We start from the raw sequence: 22,609 nt of genomic DNA, 5'->3' as shown, positions 1-22,609 counted from the left end.
ACCAGTAATGCTGAAGAAGCTGAAGGTGAATGGTTCTATGAAGACCTACAAGACCTTGTAGAACTAACACCCAAAAAAAGATGTCCTTTTCATTATAGGGGACTGGAATGCAAAAGTAGGAAGTCAAGAAACACCTGGAGTAACAGGAAAATTTGGCCTTGGAATGCGGAATGAAGCAGGGCAAAGACTAATAGAGTTTTGCCAAGAAAATGCACTGGTCATAGCAAACACCCTCTTCCAACAACACAAGAGAAGACTCTACACATGGACATCACCAGATGGTCAACACCGAAATCAGACTGATTATGTTCTTTGCAGCCAAAGATGGAGAAGCTCTATACAGTCAACAAAAACAAGACCAGGAGCTGACTGTGGCTCAGATCATGAACTCCTTATTACCAAATTCAGAGTCAAATTGAAGAAAGTAGGGAAAACCGTTAGACCATTCAGGTATGACCTAAGTCAAATCCCTTATGATTATACAGTGGAAGTGAGAAATAGATTTAAGGGCCTAGGTCTGATAGATAGAGTGCCTGATGAACTATGGAATGAGGTTTGTGACATTGTACAGGAGACAGGGATCAAGACCATCCCCATGGAAGAGAAATGCAAAAAAGCAAAATGGCTGTCTGGGGAGGCCTTACAAATAGCTGTGAAAAGAAGAGAAGCAAAAAGCAAAGGAGAAAAGGAAAGATATGAGCATCTGAATGCAGAGTTCCAAAAAATAGCAAGAAGAGATAAGAAAGCCTTCTTCAGTGATCAATGCAAAGAAATAGAGGAAAAGAACAGAATGGGAAAGACTAGAGATCTCTTCAAGAAAACTAGAGATACCAAGGGAACATTTCATGCAAAGATGGGCTCGATAAAGGACAGAAATGGTATGGACTTAACAGAAGCAGAAGATATTAAGAAGGGCTGGCAAGAATACACAGAAGAACTGTACAAAAAAGATCTTCATGACCCGGATAATCACGATGGTGTGATCACTCATCTAGAGCCAGACATCCTGGAATGTGAAGTCAAGTGGGCCTTAGAAAGCATCAGTATGAACAAAGCTAGTGGAGGTGATGGAATCCCAGTTGAGCTATTTTAAATCCTGAAAGATGATGCTGTGAAAGTGCTGCACTCAATATGCCAGCAAATTCGGAAAACTCAGCAGTGGCCACAGGACAGGAAAAGGTCAGTTTGCATTCCAATCCCAAAGAAAGGCAATGCCAAAGAATGCTCAAACTATGGCACAATTGCACTCATCTCACATGCTAGTAAAGTAATGCTTAAAATTCTCCAAGCCAGGCTTCAGCAATACGTGAACCGTGAACTTTCTGATGTTCAAGCTGGTTTTAGAAAAGGCAGAGGAACCAGAGATCAAATTGCCAACATCCGCTGGATCATGGAAAAACCAAAAGAGTTCCAGAAAAACATCTATTTCTACTCTATTGACTATGTCAAAGCCTTTGACTGTGTGGATCACAATAAACTGTGGAAAATTCTGAAGGAGATGGGAATACCAGAACACCTGACCTGCCTCTTGAGAAACCTGTATGCAGGTTAGGAAGCAACAGTTAGAACTGGACATGGAACAACACACTGGGAAAAGGAGTACGTGAAGGCTGTATACTGTCACCCTGCTTATTTAACTTATATGCAGAGTACATCATTAGAAATGCTGGACTGGAAGAAACACAAGCTGGAATCAAGATTGCTGGGAGAAATGTCAGTAACCTCAGATATGCAGATGACACCACCCTTATGGCAGAAAGTGAAGAGGAACTAAAAAGCCTCTTGGTGAAAGTGAAAGAGGAGAGTGAAAAAGTTGGCTTAAAGCTCAACATTGAGAAAACTAAGATCATGGCATCCGGTCCCATCACTTCATGGCAAATAGGTGGGGAAACAGTGCAAACAGTGGCTGACTTTATTTTTATGGGCTCCAAAATCACTGCAGATGGTGACTGCAGCCATGAAATTAAAAGACACTTACTGCTTGGAAGGAAAGTTATGACCAACCTAGATAGCATATTCAAAAGCAGAGACTTTACTTTGCCAACTAAGGTCTGTCTATTCAAGACTATGGTTTTTCCTGTGGTCATGTATGGATGTTAGAATTGGACTGTGAAGAAGGCTGAGCGCCGAAGAATTGATGTGTTTGAACTGCGGTGTTGGGGAAGACTCCTGAGAGTCCCTTGGACTGCAAGGAGATCTAACCAGTCCATCCTAAAGGAGATCAGCCCTGGGATTTCTTTGGAAGGAATGATGCTAAAGCTGAAACTCCAGTACTTTGGCCACCTCATGCGAAGAGTTGACTCATTGGAAAAGACTCTGATGCTGGGAGGGACTAGGGACAGGAGGAGAAGGGATGACAGAGGATGAGATGGCTGGATGACATCACTGACTTTATGTATGTGAATCTGAATGAACTCCGGGAGATGGTGATGGTAGGGAGGCCTGGCATGCTGCGAGTCAGGCAGCATTGAGCGACTGAGCAACTGAACTGAACTGAACTGAAGTTAAGAGCTATGAGAAAACAAGAGAAGACAGTCTTTGTGAACTTGAACTGAACAATGATTTCATTTTGGCATTGAAACACAATCCATATAAGAAAAATACGATAAACTTCTTCAAAGTTATAAACGTTTACTGTTCAAAATGCAGTGTTAAAGGAAAGACAAGCCACAGACAGAAAAATGTTTCCAAATTATGTAAATGTTAACTAATATATATAACTAATATATATATCAATATAGATAAAAATCTCTCAAAACTCAATACTAAGAAAATAATCCAATTTTTTTAAAAAAATGGGCAGGAGATTTGAGAAGGTACTTGGTAAAGATATTTGAGTGATATATAAGCACATGAGGAGATGCTGAATATTATTAGCCATTAGGGAAATATGAATTAAAATGGCATTGAGATGTCACTGCACACCATCCAGAACAGGTTAAAATTAACCTGACTGCCCACATCAAGGAGGATGAGTGGCCATGGAAATCCTCATTATGCCTGTTGGGAAATCAAATCAATACAATTGTATTGGAAAGCAATTTATCAATTTCTTAAAATGTTGAACATACACCTGTTGTAGTGGATTGCGTGGCAGACCCCCAAACATATGTCCACATCCTAACTCCGAAGCTGTGAATATCACCTCATAAGGCAAAATGCTCAGGATTTCAAGGAACGAAGGTTATTGGTTCAGTTCAGTTCAGTTCCTCAGTCGTGTCTGACTTTTTGTGACCCCATGAACTGCAGCATGCCAGGCGTCCCTGTCCATCACAAACTCCCAGAGTCCACCCAAACCCATGTCCATTGAGTTGGTGATGCCATCCAACCATCTCATCCTCTGTCATCCCCTTCTCCTGCCCTCAATCTTTCCCAGCATCAGGGTCTTTTCAAATGAGTCAGCTCTTTGCATCAGGTGGCCAAAGTATTGGAGTTTCAGCTTCAATATCAGTCCTACCAATGAACACCCAGGACTGATCTCCTTTAGAATGGACTGGTTGGATCTCCTTGCAGTCCAGGGGACTCTCAAGAGTCTTCTCCAACACCATAGTTCAAAGCATCAATTCTTCGGCACTCAGCTTTCTTTACAGTCCAACTCTCACATTCATACATGACTACTGGAAAAACCATAGCCTTGACTAGATGGACTTTTGTTGGCAAAGCAATGTCTCTGCTTTTGAATATGCTATCTAGGTTGGTCATAACTTTCCTTCCAAGCAGTAAGCGTCTTTTAATTTCATGGCTGCAGTCACCATCTGCAGTGATTTTGGAGCCCATAAAAATAAAGTCAGCCACTGTTTGCACTGTTTCCCCACCTATTTGCCATGAAGTGATGGGACCGGATGCCATGATCTTAGTTTTCTCAATGTTGAGCTTTAAACCAACTTTTCACTCTCTTCTTTCATCAAGAGGCTCTTTAGTTCTTCTTCACTTTCTGCCATAAGGGTGGTGTCATCTGCACATCTGAGGTTATTGAGGAGTCTAGAAAACAGAGTCCATCCTGGGTAACCCAGGAGGGTCTTAGCTGAAGTTAGCATCTTTATAAGATGGAAGCAGAGAGGAGGAGGTGATGGGAACATGGAGGCAGAGACTGGGGATGTGGACCCAGTTCAAGGGTATCTGAGGGACACCAGGAGTGGGAGGAGCCAGGAGAATCCTACCCAGAGCCTCTGAGACACCTTGACTTTGAACTTCCATCCAGAGAACTGTGAGAAAATGCATTTTTATTGTTTTGAGGCACTGACTCTCTGGGGATTTGTGACAGCTGTTTTAAGAAAGCGCACATGAGGCAGCCACCTGCTCCTTAGTGTTTTCTCAAGAGAAGCAGAAAGTCCATGTCCAGGAAGGTCTTGTACATGGACATTCAAAGTGGCTTTGTTGAAAGTCACCGTTACAGTGAGAAATTTAGAGGGGGGTGGTGACTGGTATGTTTATCATCTTGATGGTGATGATGAATTCACAATGTTTACTTATGTCAAAATTTAGAGAATTGTCCAAAATATCAAAGTAGAGTTGTTTAGAGATATTTTAGAAATCTCAAAATATAATATCTAGTTTTGTGAATAAATTACAGACGAAAACAGGGAGAATTATAATGAGGTATGTGTCCTGGATGTGATAATAATTCATTGTTTTAAATTGAATTTTTAAAAAGAAATTGGTACATTGACTTCTTTGGAAAGAAATGTCCCAGTTTTCGGTGCAGGAGTCTTTGACGTCCTCCCACGAAGTCATTAAACTTTTATTCCTGCCTAGGTTGGGTGTGTGTGCTTAGTCACTCAGTTATGTCTGACTCTTTGCAACCCTTTGGACTCTTGCCATTCTCCTCTGTCCATGGGATTCTCCAGGCAAGAGTACTGGAGTGGGTAGCCATTTCCATCTCCAGGGAGTCTTTCTGATCCACGGATCGAACCTGCATCTCCTGTGTCTCCTGCATTGCAGGCAGATTCTTTACCTGCTGGACCATCGGGAAGTCCTAGCTTATCTCTAATTTCTATTGTAGGGAATAAAAAAGCAACAGACCACTGAAGTTTAGTTAGAAATGCAGGGACACATGCAGGGACACTGATAAAGAAATGCAGAAAGCAAAATGCTTCAGAAATGTTTGTGTTGTTAGGTTCTGCTCATCCTCTGAGGAACAGTTGTAAAGAGTATTTACAATGGAAAAGAAAAGATCCTCCAGTTTGAGATTATACTTTTTCAAAGAACTAAACATCCTGATATTAATCAATATGTAACTGAATAAAATATTCATAAATATATAAAACTAATCTATCCTATATTGTAGGAAACAAAAAAGGGACAGAGTTAAGGAGGAAAGCAACTCTTGTATGAATAACCTTCAAGAATTATCTATGCTTAAGTATAGTGGTATATATATATATGTGAGTGTGTGTGTATGGTGTATGTATACATATATATATGATTACACAAACTCCTATTTATTTTTCTGTTTTTATAAACTCATCTTACTAATACTGCCTGCAATTGGGATTAGAAAGATGTTTTGAAAAGATTAAGAGGTTGATATTTGCAAATCTCCTTAATGGCATAAAATGTCATATAAATGCTAATTTTCTTGGGTATTTACTAATTCTAAAGCAAATCTCAATAACTTTTCGCACTTTAAAAAAAGTTTCTTACCACCTAAATTCAATGCACATTTTCAACATTAACTGAATCTGAAATGTGTCTATGAGTAGAAAATGAATGTATTGAACCAGTTTGTGCAGTGCCTGGCACTCCCAGTGTCAGCTAGCAAGGCAGCTTGGAAACTATTCACTCCTGTAGGTTATAAATGTCTTGTTCATTGTGTTGGTAAACCAACCTACTTATTTGTGCTGCAGAAAATAAAAATGATTAATGCACCATCTAAGACTGCAGGACTAGACTTTCTAGGATCTTGACTTATTATTTTATCCTCTGATATCATTTATCTGGGGGCTTCCCAGGTAGCTCAGTGGTAAGGTATCCACTTGCCAATGCAGGAGACATAGGAGACCCGGGTTCGATCCCTGGGTCAGAAAGATCCCCCGGAGGAAGGCTTGGCAACCCACTCCAGTATTCTAGTTTGGAGAATCCCATGGATAGAGAAGAGGGCGGGCTATAGTCCATAAGGTTGCAAACCGTCGGACATGACCGAAGCAGCTTAGCAATTACACACACATCATTTATTTTAGCAGTCAGAAATTTAGACTTCATAGATTTCATGCCATTTCAATGGTATTATTTTTATAGAATTACTTGTTTCTGGTGATGTTTAGTTGTTTAATTCACTACTTTAAAAAGGAGATGGATGTGTTTTGCGCATGTGTATGCATTACCCTGTGGGTATTATGTGATATTCAAGAGACACAATGAGCTGAAAATAAGGCTCTTGCTGTTCCCTGCTCCCTAATCACTGGTTCCTTTCTCCTGTGATTCCCCACACAGTTGGTCACCTACTGGAAACTCTGCGTTCCCCTTCGGTTATGCGCCTGTCAATGTATCTCGTGTATCTTTCCTTATTATTATAAACAGAATTGCCTCATTCTTTTTAAGCAACATTATATGGATTGTAACATAATTTATTTAATTAGTTCTTGATTGATGAGCATTGATGTTGCTTTGAATAAACCACCAGTACAGCAATGCTGCCAAGAATATCCTGTGTGTAGGTGCTTTTTTCTGCATACTTCAGCATTCTGGGCTATAAATACCAGGGAGTTCTGCTGGCTTGTCTGTCTTGGATTATGATGGCTCTGACCAACCCCTAAGAAAGTAGAGAAGAAAAGGGAATGAACAGAGAAACATATGGGAAAACTGGAGATGTTTTGAATCAGAGGATGTGTCTTTGGCCAGAAGGAAAAAACAGCCCAGTGCCGTGGGGAGAGGATCAGACTGGAGCAGTCTGCGGGGGTTCTGACCTCTGGTCTCTGGCAGAGCGTGGGGACCAGCAATACCTTCTCTGCATCTGCTGGAAACCTGGGCCTGGGTCTGTGTTCAACCCCCATCCCCATGACCTTTTCAAAGTGTAACTACTATGCAGGATGGATGTGTGGTTGCCAAACATGGATACTATCATGAAATACATCTGCTCTAAACACATCTGTTTCAAGTCTGACACTTCTTTGTGTCAGGATGAATTGCACCCTTTCCTGCCAGCAAAACTTGGATGTGTTCCCCTAATGACCTGTGCATGCTAAGTCGCTTCAGTCGTGTCCGACTCTTTGCGACCCCATGGACTGTAGACCACCAGGCTCCTCTGTCCATGAGATTCTCCAGGCAAGAATACTGGATTGGGTTGCCATGCCCTTCTCTGGGGAACCTTCCTGACCCAGGGATCAAACCCGTGTCTCTGGCATTGCAGAAAGATCTTTACTACTAGGGTCACGTGGGGAGCCTGTCAACTCGCTGTACCGGATTCCTCTCCATTTTATAGTTTTTGTGCACTTTTTGTACACTTCAAGGTGTTGCTTGAACACCTGTCTATGTTTTATGGTTTTCCCCACAAACCCTACAGTTCTTTCTGTAACTGAGGAAAAAGTAAATGATCTTTGGCCTTTTGGTGTGTGAAGAAGACAAATAGTGAGGTTCCTGGTGACCTCTGACACTGGTATGGAGACTGTTTTTAATGAAAAGGAAGTGTAGCCTTGTGCCTCAGTTATCACTCCTAACATCTTGGTAAATGAGTTAAGCTGAAATCTCCATTTGAAATGCAAATAGGAAATCTGAATTGGAAGGATCAGCAATTAGTGCAAACTCATGCAGGAAATTGGTGGTGCAGCTGAAACTCAATCCAGAATAAAAGCTGAAACTTTTATCCAGGGTTTGGATAAAATCATTTTGAATTGTCCAATAAGTTACACAGCTACACAAGTAGAGAATGCATAGATATTCTTTATCTAGATAAAAAGTTGACAGGTAGTTTGAGAAATAGGTATTAGATCTTAGAAATATATGAATGGTATATAGATATTCATAGAAATATATACAGAGAGAGATATTCTAACAAATTCAGTAGTCCTCGTTACTAACATGTATTATAAAAGTGGATTTCAGGTTAAGTTTTTGCCCTTGATTTTGTTGCAAAGAGAATTAAATCAGTGATGTGCATGAGTTCCTCAATGCCAGCACCTGCAATTATTTTTCTCTTTTTTGTCTCAATGATATATTTTCAAATATTCATTCAAGACTTAAAAATCAACTGCAAGTAATTCAGGATTTTCTTTGTGGCATATTAAGCCCTCAAAGACAGTACAATCATTTTTAAGTTTCCTAATCATTATATTCAAAAGTATTAATTTTGTTCTAAGTGACATTTTAACTTGTAGAATTTTCATTATTATTCTGTGGTTATATTTAAAATATTCTTCTTGATTCTATTAACTCAAGGTGGATTAACAATATGCTATTTATGTTCAAACCTCTTGAATTTGTTCAATTTTGCTTATTATTGCTTTTAAATTTCATTGCATTTTTTAATCTTTTGATCACCTTCATTCATTTCCCTCACCCACCACCTCTGACAACAAAAAATTAATTTTCTGTTTTTTAGTTCTTTTTTTTTTTCATAGGTTTCACATATAAACATTATGACTCTGAACACTGATTCTTTGGAATCTGTTGAGAGATCTTATTCTATAACAGACATGGAGATATTTTTGTAAATAGTTCATTGTGCTCAAAAAGAACATGTGCTCTCCAAAGTCTAATAGCTTAAATATAATATTCATCTTACTCTCCAATAATTCTACTTATGTTTGCCCACCTGATGTCTTTCTTGTAAGGGTGTGTTAACATCACCATAAATTTTTTTATTTACCTATTTCTTCCTGCTGCTGCTGCTGCTAAGTTGCTTCAGTTGTGTCCGACTCTGTGCAATGCCATAGACGGCAGCCCACCAGGCTCCCCTGTGCCTGGGATCCTCCAGGCAAGAACACTGGCGTGGTTTGCCATTTCTTTAAATTGATGCTTTATATATTTTGAGGCTGTATATTTAGGTGTGGAGAAGGCAATGGCACCCCACTCCAGTACTCTTGCTTGGAAAATCCCATGAAGGGAGGAGCCTGGTGGGCTACAGTCCATGAGGTAGCTAAGAGTCGGGTACGACTGAGCGGCTTCACTTTCACTTTTCACTTTCATGCATTGGAGAAGGAAATGGCAACTCACTCTAGTGTTCTTGCCTGGAGAATCCCAGGGACAAGGGAGCCTGGTGGGCTGCCGTCTATGGGGTCGCACAGAGTCGGATACGACTGAAGCGACTTAGCAGCAGCAACATATTTAGGTGAATATGTGTTTAAGACAGGCTACATATGATTTAGTTCATAAACACATACATATCTCTACCCTGATTCTAATGATAAGAATCATACTAAAAGAAATTTTTATTGTTTTAAAGCTTTCAGTGGTCTAGGAAGAATCTGGTACCATACATGCCAAAATTGCTTTGTCAAAGTATGGTGTTGAATAACTCAGACTCTCTTAATGATGAATATTTTAAAGCCAAGTTCCGGTTTTGCAGCTATGCATAAGTAGGTTTCATATTTCCTGTAGTTCTTGACTGCTAACATTTTCACTTCCAGGAACTTAATGATGTGAGAAGGCTGATGTTTTCTTATAACAAGGTTTTGATTCAATAAAAGATTTACCAAATGTTTTTCTACCAATATAAGCAAATAAACCAACAAAATTCCTGTTTAGCAAATAAAATTCCTTACTTCCAGAAGAGGAAATAAAACGAGTGTTGTGAAATTAGATGCCATAAATGTCATTCTGCGACAAAGTCTTATATTGAGGCTTCTGTTTGACCTCCAAACACTTATCAAACCTGGTCTCTAAGCATCGCTTGCATGACCTGGAGATAAGACAAAGCTGAGGTTACTATTTCCTGCTGTAAAGGAGGACACCACCCAGCAGAGTGTGGTGAGGGCCTCAGAACAGGAAGGCAAGTGCAAAACTTACTGAGGGCTGAAAGTCTGATTTAAGGCATGCCCTTCACAGTGACTGCTTGGTCAGAGTGAGGAAGGGTCATGACTCCACAGTCTAGGATCGGTGGAGCCAGAAAAGCCAGGAGTCTGGGGTGAGAGATTCAGAGACTTAAAAGGAACACACTGTCTATTGATGCTTCCCTTGGAGAGTGTTATGGGTCTCGCCTCAAGTTCCTGGAATGAACAATTGAACCACTCACTCCAGCTACTGATTCTGAAAAGCAGAGCTGTCAAAGACAGTCTAAACAGCAAAGCCACGCCAGTACAAAGCATGCTGTGTGCAGGCTGAGTGTGGGAGGGGGTGGTTTTTGTTCCCAAGTGTATTCCTGTATTATTGCTCTATATTCATGTTTTTTCATGTCAATTTACCTTGAATTTATCTCAGAGTATATTAAACCCACTCATCCTTAAATTTGGTTCTTCATGATACAGGACATCTTCATTTACCCAGCTAGGTTCCCTTTTAACTTAGACCTACAGACCCGTGACTTCCATGTGCCTGGTTACCAGACCCATGTGTGGAGGTGCCCCTGGACTGGGACATGTGCCAGGGCATGCTCTTGGTACAAACACCCTGCTTCACACCTAGGGCTCTTGTACACTGGTCCCTTCATTGGTTCCTAACACCCTGACCCATGCAGGTCCCCTGGGTGACTCTGCTCCTTGCCCGCAGCCTGGACTCACTTGATGACCCCTCTTCTCTCACTGAACTTTTCACATTTAGGTCTCAATTCGCTGCTTTGATCTCTAGTGTTTCATCACCCTCCACACATTCTCTTTCATTATAATCCATATATATTCACCATGTCCATATAAAGTCCAGTAGGATTACAATCTGAGGTATTTTGCCCTATTTCTCTGGGTCCTGAGGCTTTTCTCATTCTTTGGACCAGTGCTGATGTAAGAAAGATGTTATCAGAGAGTCAAGTAAAGTTTCTTTTTTGGGGGGAGGCGCATGGAGACTTGTGTGTTTAGAGTGTGTGTTTTTAGTGCTCTTTAAAGAATTATTTGGCTTAATAAATGTTTCAGCTTTTCAACTAGTCACATTGTTCAGTCAATAAATATTCAGGGTAAGTGTGACTGTTTCCTTTCTTAGCTTTTACACTTTCTGCTTAACAAAACCCCAAAACACACTGTTGGCCCTTTTGAATCCTTCATTCTGAACTGGTCAGAAATTTATGTAAATATTTAATTTTTATAGAGAAGATTGGAAAAATATTTTCTTGTACTCTGCAACAAGACAGTGTTGATCCATTAAAGTGTTCAGGTTTCTGGGAGCTGCACAGCTTACCCTCTCTGACCCCATGGCAGCCAAGTGGAGAAGGTCAGGGGCCTTGATGACCCCACATCTGACAATTCTGAACACAAATATAGCCCTACTCCTGAGCCAGTCAGTGATTTGCCCAAATTCCCTCAATGAATATTTCCTAAACAGGCATGCATGCTAAATCACTTCAGTCGTGTCCAACTCTTTGTGACACTATGGACTGTAGCCTGCCAGGCTCCTCTGTCCATGGAATTCTCCAGGCAAGAATACCAGAGAGGGTGGCCATACCTTCCTCCAAGGATCTTCCCAACTCAGGAGTGGAATCCGGGTCTCCTGCATTGCAGGCAGATTCTTTACTATCTGAGCCACCAGTGCTTCATAGTAAATATTGTTTAAAGCATTAAACACAGTACTGGATCCGGATTGTATATTCTTCTCATTGGAAAACTGTCCTCCAAATTTCAAGGACTTCCCCTCACAGCAAAAACTAAATAAATAACAGGGAAGAATATAATCTGTTTTTCAGGATTTAGATTACTTTGAGAGGCTTAGAAGACATTTAAAGAAGAGCATTTTCCCCTCAACTGGATATTGTTTGATTTCTCCAAACATACTCAACCGTCTTCATGTAATTTCCCTTTGTTAGATGAATAGCTCCATAAAAATCCTAAATATTAGGCACCATGCCTTCAATTTTGCAAAATTGTAATGAATAAAATAATTAAGCCCTTTAATCTACTGCCAAGTCAGAATGTAACGTTTTTTCCCCCACCATTGTTTACTGTCCTGCGTCTGTGTGTCTTTACATCTAATTGCTGTTGTCTCATCTACGCAGGACTCACTCCACCACTCCATGTCCTGACACAGTCAGCCCAGCATTGTCCCCGGATGTGCTGGGTCATGTGAAAAAACAATGAGAGCAACTGTGATAAATATTTGACGTTCCAGTATTGTGTATTCATTGCGTTGATCTAAAAAGCTGTTATAAAAATAAACTTATGCCTCTGAAAGTATATCACTTACAGTTTCCGATGGGTACCCATTACCCCCCTGTCCATTTATTATTTATGATAGCTGTGTACACACCACTCTGATAATTATGTCTAGAAGGTAAGTGCAATTGTAAATGACTTGAAGTGCTGAAAAGCGTCCCTGTAGAAGTTAAACTGCTTACTTTTTATTTTCCTTGAAAAATTGTAAATATATCTTTAGAGTAGGATAGATTATGTGTAGCTGGAATTGTGGACTATGATGAAAAAACAGCAGCCCTGTCACCATCACAGTGGGGAGGTGGTGTTAAGAGTGCCAGCCAGGGAAGAGAAGCATCTGTCTCTAGAGGATGACCTGGCATCACCTGTGACCCCACAAAGGAAACATCTGGCCAGGTCTCTGAGGATGAGGGAGCTGTCACCAGTCAGGGAGCTCACCCACCGCCTGCCCCCAGGTAAAAAAGGACTACTGCTGGATAGCATAGGGAACTCTATTCAATATTCTGTAAAAACCTAAGAGGAAAAAGAATCTGAAAAAGAATAGATACATGTATACCTAGAGCTGATTCACTTGACTGCATACCTGAAACTAACCTAAGATTGTAAATCAACTATACTCCAGTATAAAAGAAAAATTTAAAAATGTTTAAATATATACAGTGATCTCTTTTGTCATGAGTCCCTGTGAAATGGTCATAACAAAGTTCCAGGTACAAGTCATGTCGATGTCAATTAAAAAATAAGTTTGGAGAGTGCCAACTGTGTTGTGAATGGTTAGGTCTCTGAGACCGTGTCTGGGTGTCTCCAGGAGGTCTCAGGGTTGCTCTGCCCCATGGGGGACGTCCTGCTCTTTCTGCCTCATGAAGTGCAGCTCCTGGGGGCCAGGACCACCCTGTGATGTGACCCATGACTCTTGTCCCCCACTTCTCTTAGGTCTCGTGGCCCTTTTCCCTTTGCACCCAGTTGTCTTTCTTCCTGGGAAACTAGAGTCTCTTATCTTGTTGCATGTATGGCCCCGTTTTCAATTCAGATGCTGTTGTAAGTGTTATCTCAGAGGTATCTAGAGGAGCTCTCCAAGGATGCCCAGGCTGCTACCATTTAAGATGACTCACTGACACATGTATTACCCTGCTTGCTTGACTCCATCTTCCTCTCCCACGAGAACACCAGCACAGTCAGTGCAGAAATGTGTTTGTCTTACTCTCCTGGCAAGACTGGCTTTACTTACTGGGAGCTGGGCTCGCACCACTGAGAGATCTTTCCAGACGTACTTCTTTCAGCCTGGACCCCAGGCCGCACCTGGTCCTGCACCTTTTATTCTCCTCACTCTTCTCCGTTTCTCTGTGAAAGCTACCCGACCCTTGTCGGAGTTCATTTCTCTTTGTTGTGTGTTTTCAGACATGGCCAGTGTTTGCCACACATATGAGGGCTCTCAGTCTTTCCGGGCACGTTTCCGGGCTGCAGATATATGATTGCAGCAGGTGTGTGGCTTTGGTCTGGTTCTTTCAGCCTCAGGTCACCTGGTGTTTCCACACTGCATGGATGAACATGCTGCTTCTAGTCTTCGGTATCCACTGAACCCTCCTGAAGCCAGCCCCTCATATTTACACCGCAGCAAACATGTATCTGCTATCTTCCCATGTGATACAGTCTTGTCATCCATCAGGGATGAGTTTAAAGACACTTTCTAAGAAATATTTTTTTTTCTTTAGGAAATTGTCATTGCCTTATATATATATATATAAATTTTACTTTGAGCAGAGATAATGGAACTAATGGAGAGACACTATATTTATTTACATTTTACTACCAAAACCATATATTTATATTATATTTTTAAAGGCATACAGTAAAATGGACTTCGCAGGTGGCGCTAGTGGTAAAGAACCTGCCTGCCAATGCAGGAGACATGAGAGACACGGGTTCAATCCCAGGGTTTGGAAGATTGTCTGAGAGAGGGCATGGCAATTCATTCCAATAGTCTTGTCTGAAGAATCCCATGGACAGAGGAACCTGGTGAGCTACAGCCCATTGGGTCACAAAGAGTCAGATATGACTGAAGCGACTTAGCATGCACACACAGTAAAATACCTTTTTGACTAATTGATGGATGCAAAATAAGGTCCAACAAATCAAACAAAAAATGTCAATCAATTATGCCTCTAGCTCAACTCTTATGCTGTTTATTTTTCCTCAGAAAACAGAGATATGTGTGTGTGTGTGAGTGTGTGCGTGTGGCTTATTTATCTCTACAATACATTTAATGTTCCAGTATATCAATGTACCATGCTTTATTTATGCATTTGCCAACTCTTTACTAGTCAATCACTTTCTATTTGTTTGTTTGCTCCAACAAATAGCCTCTAGAATCCTGTGCACCCTTGTCACTCTCCAGGGTAGATCTAAGGTTACTAGGATTGTAGCTATGATTTTATAGGATATGTCTAGTTTCAGTTTTACCCTTCTTGCAAATTATCCTTCATAGTGATGTTCCAACTTACATTACAGGCAAAAACACACATTTTCTCCATCTACTCCATCACCAACACAATATTGTAAGGGGTTGATTTATGTCAACAATAGAAAATGTTAGCTCATTACATTTTTAATGTCTAATGTTCTTGTGTCTAATGAATTGAGCAACTTTTTACTATTGTATCAGTCATTTGAGATCCATTCTCTTTGAACTGCCTCTTCACAATACTTGTCCAGTTCTCAACTTATTTTTATTTGATTGCTTCTAATTAACTTGAAATGCTGTAAGAGAGATTTATGATTAGTTTGAAGTGTTTGTGTTACTGTTTTGTCTTATTAATGTGTCTTCAATGCATGTTTTTATGTGTAGAGTACGCTTAGTATATTTAGTGTGTTTGTATATAATACATTTAACCCTTTTCAATGCAGTTCTACACATATAGAATTCAATTGTTCTTAAGTGATTCATTGAAGATTCTGTTTCTTGGAATATATTTTAATTCCTGCTGCAGCAGATGCGGTTGTTAAATCACTCACCAACTTTGAATTCAGCTTATCCGGAATGGCTGCATAATCCTAGTGTGTGTGTGTTCTCAGTCACTAAGTGGTGTCCGACTCTTTGCGACCCCATGGACTATGGCCCACCAAAACTCCTCTGTCCATGGGATTTCCCAGGCAAGAATATTGGGACAGGTTGCCATTTCTTCCTCCAGGGGATCTTCTGGACCCAGTGATTGAACCTGTGTCTCCTGTGTCCCTGGCATTGGCAGGTAGATTCTTTACCACTGAGACACTGGGGAAGCCCATAATCCTAGTGCGACCAGTGCTAAAAAGATTAGAACTGCATAATAATCATGATAATAATAGTAATGATAATTCTTTAAACTAATCTTATTGTTAGAGGTGGTGTTGATAATTTTACTCTCATTCTTTGACTTATGAGGTTGGGAGATGAAATAAATTTAGTACTCATTTATTGTCACTGGAATCCATGCTCTTCCACCAGGGAACAGAGAAGTGTGTCAAGGGAAGGTGGATGGGGTTATCTGGAAATACTCTCATCTGAAGTGTGAACTACATGTGATGTCGTCAGTCCACACTGCAGTTGACTTTCCTCTCATGCATGTACACACGGAGGCTTTGGATAGGCTGAGAAGAAGAAGCTTGTAGAGCCCTTACCCTCTTGCTAACAATAACTGAAAAAACAGAATAAAATGCACACTAATATTTGTGTAAACATCCAAGATATCCTGAAGCCAGCAATGCTAAATGGCCAAGAATCCAGAGAAGGACCAGGACTCCCCTTGAGAGGTGAGGTCCAGCCTTGCCTTGCTTTTCCCCAGGACCATTTGCTGTACTGGCCACAAATACTCAGTGGAGAGTCTCAAGTTGCATAGATTTGTCCCTATTTGTAGCTCGTTTCAGCCCAGTAGTGACTCCTGGGAATACCTATTTAGCACTGCTATTGATTCTCTAATTAGATCACAACTTTTGCTGCAGAATCATAAATTCTTTCATAAGAAAAGTAAGTTGCTTTAAAAGAAAAGACTATTTCAAAGGAAAGAAAAGAAGCTCTTGAAAACAATCTGGAGTGATTTTCCAAACTGGGCTGAGGATGGAGTTGAAATCACAGCCTATAAACCTGCAGAATCCATCAAAATGAAGGTCTACTTGTGTGCTGATGTCATTGCCCTCAGCAGCTCAGCTCGAGGAAGAGAGAAAGTACACACAGATGGATCAAAGTGAGCATGCTGGCAGGTATGAAACATAGAAGAACAGGAGGCCAAAATGTTGCATGTTAGTATTAAACTATTAAATGTAAGCAGGAGGGAAATGGAGCCTGGGAGGCCCAGCAAAGTGGAAATAAAATAGGGTCCTTAGTTTACCATGAGGACAGTGTCATAGCATGCTTTTCTTATTATTTCTGGTTATAATCTCACAGATTTTGCTTGAAACACAACTTCAATTTTCCAACATACTAAGCTACTTCACAGGGAAGATTTTGGACCAGAAAGTCCAACCTGTAAACATCTGACAAATCCAACATGATCTTGTGTTGATTCAAGACTTAAGAAAGCCATAGAGTATGGGGCCTGTTTACTGATGGATGAGAAAAGTGGAATTCACACATCACATGTTGAAATGTCTACTCGCGGAGATTTATTTCAAGGAGGAAAAAAAATGCTTCTGTATAGAGAAACTGTCTCGATGCACATGAGTTTGAGCAAGCTCCGGGAGTTGGTGATGGACAGGGAGGCCTGGCATGATGCAGTCCATGGAGTTGCAAGGAGTCAGACATGACTGAGTGACTGATAGAGAAATTGTGGGGTTTTATACAGGATTTATTGCATGAAAATGTTGAGTAGAATATGCTATTGTTGATCTGGAATCCTTCAGGTATTGAAAGTATCTAAAATTAACTGAAGACACTTGCTTTTCACAGAATCTGAAATCTAGAGGGAATATTGGAGCCTCATATAACACTGTCATAAGAGTCTCATCAAAACCAAGATGCTCTCTGGAATGCTGATGAGCAAGGACACATGTCTCTTGCTCTGTTGGAATCACTTGCAGCAAAGTGATTCCACTGAAAGTAACTAGAAAAGTCGGATAAAATGTAAAAAAAAAAAAAAATCATTATGGCCCAGTTATCAGAAATATGAAAACAAACTTACATATAGCTGTGGTTAACATAATAAATTAAAATGTAATATAATGATTAAAGACTCAAAGGATGGATTTCACAGCAGAATGGATGCAGCAGAAGAAAAAAATTAATGCCTTAGAAAATAGATAATGAAGATGTTTTCAATAAAATCTATTAGATTTATTCAGTTGTAATCAGCACAGCAAATGCAATTTAAGAAAAATTAACTGAGATTGTGATTTTTACATTTTACTTGCTTCCAAAGGATTCATAATCACCCTTACATCTCTATTTTCTAAATCACTCCAAATTCCTTTTAGAAAGTAAAAGTTATGAATAATTCTAAGAAATAATTATTTGAAAATATATCTATATTCAGCTTCCCAGGAGGCTCAGCGGTAAAGAATCCACTTGCCAATGCAGGAGATGTCGGTGCAGTCCCTAGGTTGGGAAGATCCCTTGGAGAAGGAAATGGCAACCCACTCCAGTATTCTTGCTGGGAGGATCCTATGGACAGAGGAACCTGGTGGTCTACAGTCCATGGGATGGGACACAAAGAGCAAAGAGTGGGACACAACTTACTAATTAAACAATAACAGTATCTATATACAGGATGTATCTTCACTCTTTTAAGCAATGTTTCAGACAAAAACCCATGTGAAATATACATGATCTATCTTGACTTACTACCTGAAACAACTAATTTAAATTTGACCACATTCCCATGTGACCCATATCCATGTGAAAAAAGACTTTGTTCAGTCAAGTGGCATTTCTCTTGACCCCTCTGTTTAATGATTTAACACGTTCCTCTGAGACATGTTTGGATTGGCCAGGACAGTCTGGCCTCTGCCTTTGGGGCAGCCAACCAAGCGAAGGTTGCCCATTTTGTCTCTGAAAGCCTTGGTTCCAACTCACTCTCTGGCTCTTCCCAAAGGAAACTTAATTGCTAAGATTAGGAAGCTTTCTCACATATGAAACACTTGGTATTCAAATAGTCACCCCAACCCTTGTGAACTCAGCCCTGATCACCTCACTATGAATGAAGTGAAGAAGGTAGCCAGGTTATGTCCAGCCTCCTGTGAGGTTGCTTTTCAAGAAAGCTCCATTTATATTCAAGAAATAGACCTTTTCATTGAACTCACCAAAAATTATCTCTTCATCAATTATACATAACAAAACTCTGTATTCTGTGAAGCAAAGGCTAACAAAAATAACTCTTTACAAACTCAACTGTATAATACTGTCTTTTTGGTAAATGGTGCATTGTGAGACCAGGCCATTAAGATAGTTTGTGTTGAGTAATAAAGTAGGTAAATTTTTATGGGAAAATGTTACAGCAAATCAAACACAGCAAAAAAATACCTTCACATCTTGAAAATTACTGAAACTTTCAGTTTAGTTCAGTTCAGTTCAGTTGCTTAGTCATGTCCAACTCTTTGCGACCCCATGAATCACAGCATGCCAGGCCTCCCTGTCCATCACCAACATGCAGAGTTCACTCAAACTCATGTCCATTGAGTTGGTGACGCCATCCAGCCATCTCATCCTCTGTCATCCGCTTCTCCTCCCGCCCCCAATCCCTCCCAGCATCAGGGTCTTTTCCAATGAGTCAACTCATAAGAAACGTTTATTATACACTGTAAGACACTTACCACCTTTGCAGGAAGCATCCTATCTGGTTTCTTTCTTTCCTTTTTCTTTCTTTGAAATAAGTTGGGCTTTATAACAAGTAGGATCATAGATTCAAAGCACTGCTGCTTATTATGTTCTATTCTGCCAGGTTATATATTCATCAGCCCTGTCTCATGTGTCTTTTATTTCACAGATCAGCAGAGAAACCATTGATATATACATCCTAAGACCCCTAGTATAGACTTAAACACACAACCTATCTACACTGGCTGCTTTAATAAAGCCAGTGTGAACCATTTAACTATGAAGAAGCTAACAAGGCTGCACAGAGTTAGGTTACATCAAATGGAATTAAAAATTTAAAACATTATCTAATTATGAAACACTATTTCCAGAAAATACATACAGTAAAAGAAAAGGTAATATTGTAAAATAATGTTAAATACAGAGTAAAATTTATTTGATAGAAAATATTTTTCATATAAAACCCATATGTAGTACATCTTTTAAAATTGGAGGCTGCTGTATGTGGTTATTTAAGACATGATTTTAATGAGATTGTTATTAAACAGTAAGTTTGGGGTATCATTTTTTTCAATAAAACAACAGTTCAGTGGCTTAGTTGTGTCTAACTTTACAACCCCATGGACTGCAACACACCAGGCTTCCCTGTCCATCAGCAACTCCCAGAGCTTGCTCAAACTCGTGTTCATCAAGGCAGTGATGCCATCCAACCATCTCATCCTCTGTCATCCCCTTCTCCTCCTGCTTTCAATCTTTCCTAGCATCAGGGTCTTTTCAAATGAGTCAGTTCTTCCCATCAGGTGGCCAAAGCATTAGAGTTTCAGCTTTAGCATCAGTCCTTCCAATGAATATTCAGGACTGATTTCCACTGGGATTGACTAGTTGAGTCTCCTTGCAGTCCAAGTGACTCTCAAAAGTCTTCTCCAACACAGTTCAAAAGGATCCATTCTTCGGTGCTCAGCTTTCTTTATAGTCCAAATCTCACATCCATACATGATTACTGGAAAAAACATAGCTTTGACTAGATGGACCTTTGTAGGCAAACTAATGTCTCTGCTTTTTAATATGCTGCCTAGATTGGTCATAGCTTTTCTTCCAAGGAGCAAGCATCTTTGAATTTCATGGCTGCAGTCACCATCTGCTGTGATTTTGGAGCCCAAGAAAACAAAATCTGTCATTGTTTCCACTGTTTCCCCATCTATTTGTCATGAAGTGATGAGACTGGATGCCATGATCTTAGTTTTCTGAATGTTGAGTTTTAAGCCAACTTTTTCACTCTCCTCTTTCACTTTCATCAAGAGGCTCTTTAGTTCTTTGCTTTCTGCCATAAGGCTGGTGTCATCTGCATATTTGAGGTTATTGATCTTTCTCCTGGCAATCTTGATTCCAACTTGTGCTTCATCCAGCCCAGCATTTTGCAGGCTGTACTGTGCATATAAGTTAAATAAGCAGGGTGACAGTATGCAGCCTTGACATACTCCTTTCCCAATTTGGAACCAGTCTGTAGTTCCATGTCCAGTTCTAACTGTTGCTTCTTGACCTGCATACAGATTTCTCAGGAGATAGGTCAAGTGGTCTGGCATTCCCATCTCTTTAAGAATTTTCCACAGTTTGTTGTATTCCTCACAAAGATTTTGGTAGTCAATGAAGCAGAAGTAAAATTTTTTTCTGGAACTCTCTTGCCTTTTCTATGATCCAATGGATGTTGGCAATTTGACCTCTGGTTCATCTGTCTTTTCTAAATCTAGCTTGAACATCTGGAAGTTTATGGTTCACACAGTGTTGAAGCCTGGCTTGGAGAACTTTGAGCATTACTTTGCTACCGTGTGTGAACAGTGCAATTGTGCGGTAGTTTGAACATTCTTTGGCATTATCTTTCTTTGGGATTTGAATGAAAATTGACCTTTTCCAGTCCTGTGGCCAATGCTGAGTTTTCCAAATTTGCTAGCATATTGAGTGCAGCACTTTCACAGCATCATCTTTCAGGATTTGAAATAGCTCAACTGGAATTCCATCACTTCCACCAGCTTTGTTTGTATTGATGCTTTGTAAGGCCCACTTGACTTCTTACTCCAGAATGTCTGACTTTAGGTGAGTGATCACACCATCGTGGTTATCTGGGTCATTAAGGTCTTTTCGGTAGTTCTTCTGTGTATTCTTGCCACCTCTTCTTAATATCTTCTGCTTCTGTTAGGTCCATGTCATTCCTGTCCTTTATTGTACCCGTCTTTGCATGAAATGTTCCCTTGGTATCTCTAATTTTCTTAAAGTGATCTCTATTCTCTCCCTTTCTATTGTTTTCCTCTGTTTCTTTGCATTGCTCACTAAGGACGACCTTCCTATCTCTCCTGGATATTCTTTGGAACTCTGCATTCAAATGGGTATATCTTTCCTTTTCTCCTTTGCCTTTCACTTCTCTTCTTTTCTCAGCTGTTTGTAAGGCCTCCTCAGACAACCATTTTGCCTTTTTGCATTTCTTTTTTTGGGGGTGGTCTTGATCCCTGTCTTGCATATAATGTCACAAACCTCTGTCCATAGTTCTTCAGGTCTGTCTATGAGATCTAACCCCTTGAATCTATTTGTCACTTTCACTGTATAAACATAAGGGATTTGATTCAGGTCATACCTAAATGGCCTAGTGGTTTTTCCCTACTTTCTTCAATTTAAGTCTGAATTTTACAATAAGGAGTTCATGATCTGAGCCACAGTCAGCTCCCCGTTTTGTTTTTGCTGACTGTATTGAGCTTTTCCATTTGACTGCAAAGAATATAATCAGTCTGATTTTGGTATTGACCATCTGATGATGCCTATGTGTAGAGTCTTCTCTTGTGTTGTTGGAAGAGGGTGTTTGCTATGACCAGTACAGTCTCTTGGCAAAAGTCTGTTAGCCTTTGCCCTGTTTCATTCTGTACTCCAAGGCCAAATTTGCCTGTTACTCCAGGTGTTTCTTGACTTCCTACTTTTGCATTCTAGTCCCCTGTGATGAAAAGGACATATTTTTAAGGCGCTAGTTCTAGAAGGTCTTATAGGTCTTCATAGAACCATTTAACATCAGCTTCTTCTGCATTAGTGGTTGGGGTATAGACTTGGATTACTGTGATACTGAATGGCTTGCCTTTGAAATGAACAGAGATCATTCTGTCATTTTTGAGACTGCACCCAAGTACTACATTTTGGACTCTTTTGTTGACAATGATGGCTACTCCATTTCTTCTAAGGGATTCCTGCCCACAGTAGTAGATATAATGGTCATCTGAGTTAAATTCACCCTTTCTAGTCCATTTTAGTTCAATGATTTCTAAAATGTCAGTGTTCACTCTTGCCATCTCCCGTTTGACCACTTCCAAATTTCCACTTTCAATTTCCAATCATTGACCTAACTTTCTAGGTTCCTATGCAATATTGCACTTTACAGCATCAGACTTTACCTCCATCACCAGTCACATCCATAGCTGGGTGTTGTTTTTGCTTTGGCTCCATCTCTTCATTCTTTCTGGAGTTGTTTCTTCACTGATCTCCAGTAGCATATTGGGCACCTACTGACCTGGGGAGTTCATTTTTCAGTATCCTATCTTTTTTCCTTTTCATACTGTTCATGGGTTTC

Source organism: Capra hircus, chromosome 14 (assembly GCF_001704415.2).
Source record: "Capra hircus breed San Clemente chromosome 14, ASM170441v1, whole genome shotgun sequence".
NCBI lineage: Eukaryota > Metazoa > Chordata > Mammalia > Artiodactyla > Bovidae > Capra > Capra hircus.
The sequence above is the reverse complement of the archived record's forward strand: the minus strand, read 5'-3'. Positions refer to the sequence as shown.